At 42.4% G+C, this 9700-nt stretch overlaps 1 pseudogene; it reads right to left on the bottom strand.

The window, feature by feature from the left end:
- Nucleotides 1-601: 601 nt before the first annotated feature.
- LOC118842342 lies at nt 602-9427 on the bottom strand (annotated as a pseudogene).
- Between the last annotated feature and the right edge of the window lie 273 nt (nt 9428-9700).

Genomic DNA, 9700 nt, shown 5'->3' with positions numbered 1-9700 from the left:
AGGAGGAAGATGCTATTCACCTTTGGAGAAACAGATGATAGGAGGAAATAAGCATAGTACAGTCATGTATATGTGTATATGAGTGTGTATGTATATATATGCATATGTTATAGATATCTATGTACATGTGTATATACATATATATATATATACATATATATATCTCCATGATTAATTGTAGCCTTCTTTAGGGGGATGGGGGAAGGGAAAAAGTAAAGTAAAAAGTGCACAGCAGAGAACAAAAGAAAACCAAGGAAGCAAAGAAAAGCTGAGCAGCTTTGAAAACCAAGTGTAGTATTTATTATATATGTTTATATAGTAGTATTTATAGGTAGTATTATATAGGTTTGTATAGGTAGTATTTATTATATAGGATTCCTGACATGGAAATTTATTATTTTATATTGCATCCTCTCAGTCTGCCATGTACATGGCAATGTGTTTTATTTTTCTTTTCTCATTTTATATATAAATTTAAAATAAAAAACATTTTCCAAAAAAAAGCCATTGCTTTTGCAAGGCTTCCATCTGGTTCCTGCTTTTCCAACTAATGAGATTTCAGTTGACAGGTTTGCTTGAGATGTTACCTTATTAAATCCTGTCACTGGCTTGCTGTCTGAGATAGAAGTGTCCCAGCCATCATGTCAAAAGCTGCTAAGACTGAGTCAAAAGGTTATCTGTATGATCCTCAAGCTAACCAGACTGCTTGCAATCAACCAAAGGACATCCTTTAAAACTTGTTTATTTTCCAAAAGACTAGAGACAAACTTTCCCTTTCTATAAGGCAATCTCAGTCACAGATTAGTGTTTAGCTATGTCTTTCTTAAATAGATGGTAAAAGCTGTAGGGAAGACTTGCAAGGTTAGACTTTGGAAGAATCAAGTTGCCAGCGTAATGGGGGGTTTGATGCATTCTCAGGTCACCTAAGATGCAGACACCCATGTGGAAGATACTGGGGACATACTCCTGGGAGATAGGAGAACTGACCCAATGAGGGGAAAAAAAGCTGCTCCCAAGCATGTACTAGACCATTGCAGGATTTCCACACATGTACCAGTTCTCCTGTTTTGCAGATACTGGTCCCCGGCATCTTCCACATAGGTGACTCCATCTTAAGAGATCTGAGAAGTACTCATTATATGTGCAACCCCAGCTACTTTATGCAATCAACAAATTAACTCTTCTGGGTGACAGCAAAATATCTTCACAGACCACACAAGGAATTCTCTTTCTTGATCTTTCTCTTTCCTTAGAAGCTGTCCTATCAGTTTCATGGCAGAGCAAGCCAGTCCAACAAGCATGTTGCCAAAGAGGATATTGTTCCCAATTGGCTTGCTGGGCCTGCCATGCACTGAGTGCTCCTGGGGCATCAACTTCACTATAAAGTTGAGACTGAAAATAGAGGGTCCTGGGTGAAGCATTCTCTATCTGTAGTAGTCCACTTCCCTCTGAATTCTTCCAGAGTGGTAAGTTGGCCTGTGCTAAAATATAAAATGATGGGAGTTGGTGTTTCACCACTAGGGACAACTGGCAAACCTTGTCCTTTAATAGCCAAGGAAGGCTGAGAATCAGTCGTCTGAATAGTAGACACATTAAAAGGTGTGTCAGCCAAGAGGGCAAAGGAAGTTATTCTTCTCCATTTAAAATTTCTTTTTGTGTTTTCCAACCTGATTCCACTGGTGCCTCATGGAAAGGACATTGGAGATAGCCAGTGCCACATTCCTCTCCTACAAGTACTGAAAAAGATTCCCCTGAGACACCTTCCCCTTGCACAAGAAAGAGAACCATAAGGTATCTACCCTTAGAGAGGGAGCTCCTTAAGTTCCTATAGGGTTGCTCCAGGTCATCTTGAAGAACATGCCTATATGGAGAGGAGGCATTGGAGGTAGATGTAAACTGGCCACAAACTGCCAATCCCAAGCCTCCCTAAGTCTGGAACACCATGGAGGAAAATCTGCCATCATGGCTTCTAGGCTCTGGAGGAAGCTGGATTTTGGCAGGCAGTCAGTCATGGAACAATGCAGTGGGGGACTTTAGGGTGTTTTTAGGTGAGAGGGAAAAACTTTCCAGGTCAACACTGTGTCATGCACAAAGGGCTCTGCTAGCATGTGACAACTGGGTATTTTGGAAGCTACGTCTTCAGCTTTAAAGGAGAAGTATAATCCAAACAGTCTTCATACTCTTTATTTAGATTCCAGAGAGGGGAATGACTAGCAGGAGTCAAGGCAGGGAATCAGGTAGTACCAATGACCAATAATCAGTCTAGAAGGAGGACTGCCTCCTGCTTGCCTCAGTTACAGCCCCAATGCTGCAGGACACTGGACATGGTACCCTGTCAGTTGAGGTACAGGACCCACTGAAAATCTCAGTGGACTAGATGTCAAACATGAGGCTATGGGTTTAAGTGAGGAAGGGTCTTTATCAAGCAACAGGATTTGGGATTCTCTCTTCTGACTTTGTCTTAGGAAACTAATTGGAGCATGTGAGGTGGAGAAGCTGTGTTTGGAAAGCTGAAGGGAACTTAGATATGGATACTAGTTCAGGTATCCCATACACCAGTAGCAAGAAGAGGTAATGTTCTGATTGTAGACACAGCTCACCCACAGCCACAAAAGGAGGACAATCCTCATGGCAGTGAGACTACCCAACTGCTTCTCTAAAGCTCCTTCCTTCCTACTACCCCATGCTTTTCCCTCTCAATCCAAACCAATGCTCCTCCTCCCATCAGGAAACTCCATCTGGCTCTCTCCGGGGCTATTGCAAGAGCTTCCTAATTGACCTTTCTTCCTGTTCTACCCCCTCCCATACAAACTCTACACAGGAGCCAAACTGAAATTCCTAAAGTACCCATCTCGCTATGTCACCTCCTTGCTCAAGAAACCCCATTGCCTCCCTGTCCTCTAAGGTACAACATAAATTCCTCTGGCTTTTAAAATCCTTCAAAACCTGGCTGTCACCTAGCTTTCCAGACTTGCTGAATATTACTCTCTTTCAAGAACTCCACATTCCAGCTTAGCCAGCCTACTTACTATTCCCTATGCATGACAGAGATTTCTGTGGTTTTGAACAGGCTGTCTGTCCCTAACACATCTCCCTCCCCATCACTGCCTTACTACCTCATGGAATCCCTAGCTTTCTTCAAAGATCAACTCAAGAGATAACTCCTATCTTGATCTCTCTAAATATAAGTGCCCCCTCCCCCAGAAATTACTTTGTATATAATTTTTATTTCATTTTCTATGCGATGTTGCCCCCACCATCAATAAAATGCAAGCTTCTTATGGTCAGGGACTGTGTCGCTGTTGTTGCTGGTGCTGTTGCTTTGTCTCAGCATTCCCCGTGACCATCAGAGTGCCTGACACACCATGGGTACTTGGAAATATCTGTTGAGTTGTTGACTTCACAAAAGAACCATGGTGCCTATTGGCACCCAAGTCCCAAAACTGAGGGGGAAAAGTGTAAGAGAAGGAGACAGAGGCAGAGATAGGAGATAGAATTACTGTCAGGCTAAAACCTATAGTTTTAGCCTAGAAAGGGAAATACGCAATAAGATACTTTTGGTACCTGTTCACACCAAGAAAGGCAGTTAGGTGCCATCTGTCAGGGGTCCATTCCCTCCATCCTCCCAAAGTAACTTGCCATGCCTGCCCAAAAACAGAAGACTAAAGAAGGACTGGAATGGGCTGCCTTGAGAGGTGATGAGTTCCCCCTCCTCGGCAGTCTTCAAGCAGAGGCTGGATCACCATTTGTCTAGTATGTTATAGTGGCTATTCCTTTTACATGCAGGTTGAACTGGAAGGCCACTGAGGTCCTTTACAACCCCTCGATTCCGTGATTCTAAGACTAACATCTGACAGTGGTTCCAAAAGCACAAGCCTTTGCATGGTGACCCTAATAGTAACAGCAATAGAATGGTCTTTCCTATATCATGCAGGATTAGAAATTAAGAAGGAGTCTTAGAAATCATCTAATCCAATCTGTGTCATTTTACAGAGTAGGGAAACTGAATGAAGCCCTAGAAAGATAAAGTTATTTACCTGAGCAGGTAAACAGCAGCGCCAGAATTTGGACTCAGCTACTCTGATACCAAAACCATCACTCTTCCACTATACCTCTGTGTTGGCAACCAAAAATGGGCTCCTTAGCACTTAGTCAACAAGTGCCCTTGACTAGTTGGGCTTTTTCCCCTGAACTGAATACTGTTTGTATGTTGGACTGGAGTAAGCTTGTCGGCCCCTTCACCTTGCTTCCCTTGCTTAAGCTGATGGAAAGAACCTGTGCTTTCCCGGTCAACCCCTTCAGCTTGCTTAAGCTGATGGAAAGAACCTGTGCTTTCCTGGTCAACCCCTTCACCTTGCTTAAGCAGATTGAAAGAACCTGTGCTTTCCCCGGCGTACCTTACACCCCCGCAGAAGCTGGATGGTTAAAAGCAGCTCCCGTTGGAGCCAGAGGCTGCTATAGCCACAGCCACAGCCACAGCCACAGCCACAGCCACAGCCACAGCCACAGCCACAGCTACAGCCGAAGCAGGAGCTGCCAGTGGCAGAGCTGACCTACGGGAGGAAGCTGAACAAGGACTTCAGGCCAGTGGGTAATCTTTTTACCATAGAGGGGGAAGCATGATTTTGCTTTACGCAATCATGCTTCTCTGTAGCCTCCTGGTTACTCTTTCAAGGCGTACTTATTGGGCCTGGAAGCTTTTGATCAATATATCAAAATGGGGTTGCTGGTTCATGGGTTGGTTACTGTGGAGCCTAAATATATGTTTTGATTCTTCTGCCTTCTACTTTGAGAGTTTCTTATATCCAGCGGTTCCGAACCTTTCAGACATGTTTATGATCCTCTCTGAGATTATAAACTCTGCCCTCCTAATACAACCTCCCTTTGAGGTGTTTGTCTTCCTCCATTAGAACATAAGCTCCCTGACGGCAGGACTCTCTTGGTTGCTTATACTTACATTTCCACACTTAGCTAAAGGCCTGGCACATGCTTAATCTGTCAATCTATCTAAAGATGGAGATAGAAAAGATAAGAAACAGGGAGCTGGAGAATGAGAGAGGAGAAAGAAACAGAATAGGTATATGGATAATGGAGACAGAGATAAAGATAGAGCTATGGGTAAAGATATCTATATAAATATAGAGGTTGAGATAAAATCCAGATATCAATATTGATCTAGATATAACTATAGATAATTCTATATATAAAGATGTAGATACAGATAAAGATCTAGATGCAGATATAGAGATACAGTAGATACACCATGATGAACATCAGCCCTTCCAGAAAGAGGCACACCTGTTGCATCACACTGAATGGGCTACTCTGACAACAGATTGCTTCCCAGCCTACTGACAGAGGAGAAAACAGTGGCAGAGTTAAAATGCAAATGCAAACACTAACTGTTGCATGTGAACGTTTTCTATCTGCCTAATGACATGTTGCTGGGCTTCCTAATGGAGCTTTTTTATTTTTTTCATGATGACACAACTGGTACAAATTGAACTGTGGCAGATGTTTATTTTCTCATTGACGAATGTCCTGAGCCAAATGGAGCAGCTTTGTTTACCCCTGACTGAAGAAGGTTGCCATAGGAATGCTTGTCCTGACCTTGGGTTAAAATAGTTTTCTTTTCATCTTCCTTAAGTCCCCATGGTTCGATCCCTGATTCCTGTTCTGCAAATGAATAATGTAGATTGTTGTTGGTGTGTGTGTTTTTTGGAATCAGGAATAGAAGCAAATGCTGTGTTGAGAGACCAGGACTAGAAACTTTCGCCAGTCTCTTTCATATAACAGCACAGATTGCCCGGGGGTCAGAAGCCGACCTTCTTCCGGAAGGATTGGGCTCCCCACACTCACATTCACTTACTCATCAGCAAATCCATCACTTCATCCACTCTGACTATGCCAGAGACAATTCTAGTTTGGGCTCCAGTCTAGGGTTTCCCAAACAGGGACAAAGTAAAAGGGGTACCCAACACACAAACACAAATTGGATGTAGGACAGAGAATTTATTCCTACTAAAAGGAATCAATGATAGCACATGTGAATTAAAGGGCATTACAGAATGATGAAAACGGAATTCAGCACTTTCTTACTATTAGCACATCCAGCTGGGAGACCAATATTTAAGTGTTACTGGGATATAGAACAGTTACTGCAAGGTCATTAATTAGCCACTTTACGTCACCCCCTGCAGTGCCATTGTCTGATCAAACAGCCAACTTTTGATATTTTTGATATTCCCAGTGGCCTATCTTCAATACCGATTTCTCCATTGGCATTAGCCATAATCCTACAAATGCTTAGGCACCATCTCCTGGAAGCGGTTGAACTGCCCAGTGCAGTCAATCCCCCCGCCATCAGGTACTCAGTCTAGGGAATACCACTGCCACACTAGCAGAAGATGGCGCTACTGTGACCACAGGCCTCTAAGCCTTTCAAGGTCTTACAAGGCCCTGTACCAAAGGAAAAAAGACACAAAAGAAGGCAGCCTCATACCTAACAGAGGCTTGTCTAGGTAAGACATGTGCTCATGGCTTGTGGCCAGTTTGGGGAAAAGACACTTCTTTACACCTGGTCCCCTGGCTCAGTCTGAAGAGCATGCTAAGCATCTATCTGTGGCCTAGAAGTTAAAAGTGAATGATCTGTCCTGCTATGCTAAGGAATTAGAGGGGATTTGAGAGAAGTGGATAACTCCTATTAAGGTATAGATTTACACTCCTTTATGTATGGGGCTAAGAATGTTTTTCTATTTGATTCATTTCATTGCAGTTTATTTTGCCTCACTGAATTTTCAAATTTCAAAACATATTCAAATCATTTTACATTTGAATTTATGTTCTACCCAGCAAGAGTGATACATTGGGTCAGGGCTTAGAGCACAATTAGAAAAGTTATCATTCCAAAACAGAACTCTTGAACCTAGGAATAGCCAAACGAGGTGCTAGACACATGAACTTCCACACTTACAAAAACCTGTCTTTTCATCCGTGTGTGAACTCCTTCCATTTTTTGAAACTGACCTCAGTTTTTGAAACTGTGCTTGGTACTAGGGATCTCAGCTTTAGAAACTGTTAGGATTAGCTTCAGCCATGCCCTGAGCCTTTTGTTTTGTACCAGAAGAGCATGTGCAATACAAATTGCACCCCTTCCTTATCTTAGTAGATGGGCTGAGTTTCAAATGTTGGACTTGGAGTCAGGAACACGTGAGTTGGAATCCTTCCTCATACATTTATTAGGTATGTGCAACACTGGGCAAATCATTTAATCTTTTTCAGCCTCAGTTTCCTATAAAACAGGGATAATAGAGAGAGAGAGAGAGAGAGAGAGAGAGAGAGAGACAGAGAGAGAGAGAGAGACAGAGAGAGAGAGAGAGAGAGAGAAATGTGGGGGAGGGAGAGAGGCAAAAAGCAAGTATTAAGTGCTTACTGTGTTACATTGTCCAATTAGCAAACCTTAAAGTGTTACATAAATGTTGGCTATTATTATTAATCCCCGGTTGATCAACATTAGACTTCCCATGCTTAGCTAAACTGGGCAAGTCACTTGACAAACAAAAAGCCACAATTTGTCACTTGGCCTGTACTTTCCAGCCTGGTAAAATTTGCCAGAGATTGTGCTCTGCCAGCATGTCCTTTAAGAGCCCAGGATCTGGGCATTAAGACCTCCATGCTATGCTGAGGCATGGAAGCCAGACTGGAGCTGTGATTCTGAATAACCAGTCTTTTGTGCCTACTGGCAGTATAGCTTCCTTTTGCTCCATTGTGACCTGTCTGTGTCATATCTTTCTTTAGATAATAGCATTGTGAATTCTGGCCCAAGGTAATGGCTGAGCTGGAAAACAAAAGTAAGTTTTATCCAGGAGTAGAATGGAAGGAGAGATGGAGATGAGCTTCAACCTGCTTGGACTAGTCTCCTCCATCTTGTCACTCCCAATTCTTCAAGGCTCACCTCAAATCCTACCAAACCCATGAAGCCTTCCCTGACTGCTCCAACCAGTAAAGAACATTCATGCCCTCCTTTAAAGAAATACCTACTACTTAGGTATAGGCCACTTAGTTTCAGCCGCTTGTGTCACTTCTTAGGGCAGCTAGGTGGCCAAGTAGATAGAGCACCAGGCCTGGAGTCAGAAAGCCTCACCTTTCTGAGGTCAAATCTGGCCTCAGACACTTATCAGCTGTGTGTTCCTGGGCAAGTCACTTGACCCTGTTTGCTTCAGTTTCCTCATCTGTCAAATGAGCTGGAGAAGGAAATAACAAACCACTTCAGTATTTCTGCCAAAAAAAACCCAAATGGGGTCACAAAGAGTCAGATGTGACTGAACAGCAATAACCACAACAAATGTCACTTCTTGCATTATCAGGGACCTTCAGATGTGACACGCTAATTGCAGGTAGAGAAAAGAAAAGACCACCTCAGGAAAAATTTACCTACATAGTCTGAACTATGTTGACAATCCAGAAAGAAATCTGATGTTGCCCTCCTATGGAGTAGTAATTGACTTCAGTCCTCTGTTTTACATCATGTCATCTCTTAATCATATCCCAGCTCAGGCTCCACTTTGTATAGCGTCAAGGTGTCAGATGAAAAAGAGGAAAAGAAATCAATTGTATTAAAAGCAATTTAGCTTAAGCAATTATTGTAAGCTCTGAATTAGGAAGAAAGCATCATTTTACACAAGAGAGGACTTCTTTTAATTCAGTGCAACATATATTTATTAAGCATCTACTTTATGTGTTTAGTGCTGGGGACCTCAACTTTTGAAACTATCCTTAGTGCTAGGGATCTCAACTTAGGTTTATCCTGCCCCAAGCCTTTTATCTTAGACCAGAAGAGCATGTGGTTTCTATCCATGCTACAAAATCTTCTGATTCTTACTGACTCTGTTACCTTGGGCAAGTCACTTCACCTCTATAGGATTCAATCTTATCTCATGAGACAGAGGAGTTATGCCTGATGATCAATCAAGTCCCTTCCAGGTATATGAACCAATGATTAAGACATATAGATTGGCCCGTGATTTTGCTACAAAGAACTCTGTGAGTGCCTAATTTGACTTCTAGACATACCTTCTAGGCATATAGTTTATGTATCTAGACTTTCTGAATCTAATTCTAAAAAAAGTAGTCAGAGGAAGATGATGGAATCTTGAGGTCAGATTGCAGCAATGATACCAGGAGCTACCATATAATTAGATGGGCCAGTTTACCAGTTAGTATTCTGATGATAACTCTTCTAAGTCCTACTAACCTACTCAGCAGGGCCTTCTTGAAACTCATTCTCATGAAAAAATAGAATGGTAATCAAAGAAAGCAGTACTTTGGTGAAGCATGAAGAAGAAAAATATTTATTTGGTTCTCCGATTAGTGAGCCCGCATTTTTTTCTTGTCCAAACTCAGGCTCATCATACTTTTTCCCAGCCATCTTTATGTTATACCTCCTGTCCTCCACCTGCCAACTCAACCAAGAATTAAAGCTCCAACCTCTGGGGCCATTCGCCTCCCCACTTCCCTCTCCAACTTTCACTCAAAGCACAAAAATCAAGTCAACATTACCATTCCTAGAAAGGACAATACTACCATTTCCTAGAAATCAACTGCCATATTATTCCAATCACCATTTCCTCTCACTTCCCTGTCCAAAACAGCATCCTTCCCAGACCATCTCTCCTCTGTATGTTTCTTCTGCTATTAGAAT

Source organism: Trichosurus vulpecula, chromosome 3, assembly GCF_011100635.1.
Source record: "Trichosurus vulpecula isolate mTriVul1 chromosome 3, mTriVul1.pri, whole genome shotgun sequence".
Classification (NCBI taxonomy): Eukaryota; Metazoa; Chordata; class Mammalia; order Diprotodontia; family Phalangeridae; genus Trichosurus; species Trichosurus vulpecula.
Note: the sequence above shows the minus strand (reverse complement) of the source record. Positions and strands in the feature narration are given on the sequence as shown.